Raw genomic sequence first — 3,932 nt, 5'->3', positions numbered from 1 at the left:
TAAAGTAAGTTACTTCAGCAATAGAAAATCAAGTGCTCGTTCTCCTGCTCTTACAGATAATAAATAACTCCCTTCCGACAGAGAAAAAGTGATTCGATTAGGATCTAAGTTGCACCTGCAGATGGCTCACAGTGCAGGGATAGAGTTTAAGAACCCAAGTTATCACAGAGCAACAATCATAAAATGCACGGGGTTTTTACAAATATTTTAAATTCATCCTCTTATGCTACAGGCACTTCCAATACCGTGCTGATGTCAAGTCTTTGTATGTAATTGCTTTGGCCCCCCATTGTCAACTCAAAATTCTCTCACTTATGGTTTCAATATACTTGAAGTAATACAGATTTCTTAAATGAGGTCTGTGCATGAAATCACTTTCTAAATAAGAAATATCAGGTATCGCTATTTATTATGCAATACAAAGAAAAGAAACCAACATAACCGAATTTGCCATTATAAAGACCACATTTGTGTGTTAGCCACCTTACTTGTTTATTAACGAGGTAACTTTACAGCCAAATTCTACTCTGTTACACCGGGAGAGCTCCAATTCAGTCAACTGGCTTACACTGGAGTAATTACGAGTAGCCTTTGGTCCATAAAGCATTACAATTGAGTGCTTTCCCACAGATTATGTTCCATCTCTCATGCATGTTACAAATCTAAAAAAAAAAAGTGATAAAGGTTAAATTGCTCTTATTTTCAGAATTTAGATTAAATACAGTGACTCATCCTGCTATTTGGCTATTCATTAATATCAATAATGTTTTTCAATGAATCTGTTATTGAATTTGTGAATTCTCATAAAAGAGCAAGTCTTTGTGAGGAGAGCTCTTACGGTGTACCTTATCATCCTACCAGTGAGAGTACTGACATGGTATTTAGAAGATTCAGAGCATCACCCTTATTTCGCCTGGATAAATGGAGGTTTTACACACATACAAACACATACATATATCTCTATATATCTTAATGTCCAAGACAGAGTTAACAGATTACACTTCTGTAATTCACGATGTGTAAAAACCACAGTATTTTTTTAGGCATATCATTGGAGTCCAGCTATTCATGGTAAGGGTTGACTCTGCTTCTACATTAATATTGAAACTGATTCTCAAAGAACAGAGGCATTTCTTAGTTTAAAAGGGTAACACCAAGTCTAATTAGAAATAAAATTGCTGATTCTGTATGTTTCCCTAGATTTCCTCAGAGGCACAACGTTTTTTGGTAATGGATAATCAGGCTGAGAGTTACAGGGCAGAGAAAGTGTATTCTTACCAATACAGATCTGCACAAATGGTAGAGTAATAATTGGAGCCTCTCCTGTAACTGTAAGGAATGACAAAGCCACAGCAGAGCTAAGAATTTTCTGCATTTTAAACCTGCCAAATTTATGCCTCAATAAAATGAATGTTGTAACTGCCCTGAGGACCTGCATGTATGTATTGCCTCTGTGTGCTGCTGGAAGACTGGTTTTAACCCCAGAAGTAGAGATAGTCAGTGACTACAAACACTTTGGATAAATATATGTATAATCTATATAAAAATGTATTCATTAACATCCTTCAAAATATCCTTAGGGTACTGCTGTTACACAGATGGATGTAAACTGCAGAAACATACAAAGCATTGGTGCTGGGGGCTAAGTCAGGTTTTACCCTCAATGTGGCATTTACTCTTCCAATAACTTACAAGCTGAAATCTTCCTACGTTAGGATTAAAAAATTATTTTAGTAAACAATAAAAAAATAATTTTAGCGGAAGAACACTTGTGCCAGCAGCCCAAACTGGTCAATGTTGTTTAAAAGAATGGGTTTTTTTAAAGCCTATCTGTAAATTGCATTGGCTTTTCAATTTGAACCATTTTTTTAACAAATTATTCATAAAGAACTCTTTAAAATAATGGAATTCAATAATAGAAGTCAATAGTCTAGATAACATTACTGCCTCAAAACTTACGTTAGTCATCACAATTCAACATTTTTTTCCTAGTAGTGAAGGAGGAGCCTGCAATTACATAAATATCTCTCTAGAGCACTGTCAACAGTACAGATTAATCTGGCTGTTGCATGCCTGTTCTTGTATCATTCTTTAATGAATGATATCGAAATCTTTGTTTATAACTTAACTAATTGACCAGTCCAGGAAGCCAGCAATTATTTTGGCAAAACTTAGTATAACTGTATCATAAAAACTAAATCCAGAACAAGATAACTTTAAGCAGCGGCATTCTCTAAAATAGTGGATTAACTTTCTAATCAAATTTCTATACCTAAGTACAATCTGTATCTTATCTTGCTGTGATCCTGCAAGCTCCTAAATTCACTGTAACTAATGATAATGTGAAGAGTTCGAGATTTTTTGAATTTCCAAATACAGAATTAATATTTTCAAACAGTTTTCACAAATCTAGTATACATATGCCTCTTCTCACCCCTTTCCTGGCCCCACCAAAAAAACAGCTGTCTTTGATGAGGACTGAGACTTTTCCCAAAGATCTCAAACTATCTGGTAATACATAGCCAGTTAGTGTATTGTTTGAAATAACAATTAACCCACAGTCTCAAGGGTTTTCCCACCTTCTGAGCACAAGGCTGCAGATGAAACCTTTTTCCTGCCATGGACAATATATTTCTGTCTGGCAAAATATTATTGCTATATCCCCACAAAAAAGATATAAAACCTTTTTCTAACTGATCCTCTGCAGCTTTTCCCCATGGAAACAAAGAACTTCTGTTCTATATCACAAATGCCACTAACACAGTGGAACAGAAATCTTCCCCTCCCTGACAGGGGTTGCTAACAGCCACAGTAATTGCAGGCCTGCCAGTACCGCATGGCAAGCTCATTTATTCTTCCTCATTCATTTGCTTTACACATTTAAAACATCTTTATTTAAGGAATTTCATATTGAGTAAAATACTGCCATTTCAGCATAAGCCCTTCACCTCTTATGTATTTCAGCAGAGTTAGGAAATACCTCCCTGCATTTTCTTTTCCAGGTATCCTATAGATAGCTTTTAACTGTTGGCAGCTGACTGTGCTGCTAGGCCACTTCTTTAAAATTCTGAGACTATTTTAAAGTAGGAGTAATTAACCAGCAGCTAAAAAGTTAAAACTACTTTCTTTGCCAGTAATTATATTGGTTTGTTCTTTTACAGTTGTATAGGAATGTCACAATTTTGACATTTGACAGAAGCAACATTATATGGAGAAAATATAAGAAACGACACACACCTAGACCATCTTACGTAAGCCTGTGGCTAATTTGTTTGCCTTACAGAACTGCATGATATGGGAATGTTCCCACCGCTCCGGGAGCTGTGCTGTGTCCAAGTCAAACACACACCACAGAAACAGTGAAACCTTGCTTTTTCTAGATTGACATCTTGAAACTGAGCCTTATATGATTGGTTTCAGGCTGCAGCTTATCCCTTTGCAGGGTCATTAGCAGGATCGCCCTGCCTGGCTGCTTGTTTCCATAAAATGTGTAGTAATTTAGTTGATATCTCTACCTCACGATCAGATTTGTTGTGTGCATGTGCTTAACTGCCAACAAAGTGCAAGCGCATAAATCTTGGGTTTGGGGGTTTTTTTAACAAGATTACTTATGTTCATCTGCACCTGCTATATTCAGAAGTTGGATAGAGTTAGTAGACTCATTTCTTTGTTAGCATTCCTTCATCAAAAATGACAGGTACTACAGAAATGACAGTAAGACTCCAGAGATTACTTCTGTACTCTTGATTCAGACGATGCAGTCATACACTACAGAGTGCAGTTTAACATTCAACTAGAACACACACACACGAAAGACAGGAATGAGGATACAGATGCATAGCTTTGTAGTTCATTTTTCACCACCTAGAACTTTTAAAATGTACTGCCTCCTTGTACTTTGCTATTCTTTATTTTTACTGCATTCTCTTTTT

This window comes from Balearica regulorum, chromosome 3 (assembly GCF_011004875.1).
Source record: "Balearica regulorum gibbericeps isolate bBalReg1 chromosome 3, bBalReg1.pri, whole genome shotgun sequence".
NCBI lineage: Eukaryota > Metazoa > Chordata > Aves > Gruiformes > Gruidae > Balearica > Balearica regulorum.
This window is presented reverse-complemented; position numbering follows the sequence as displayed.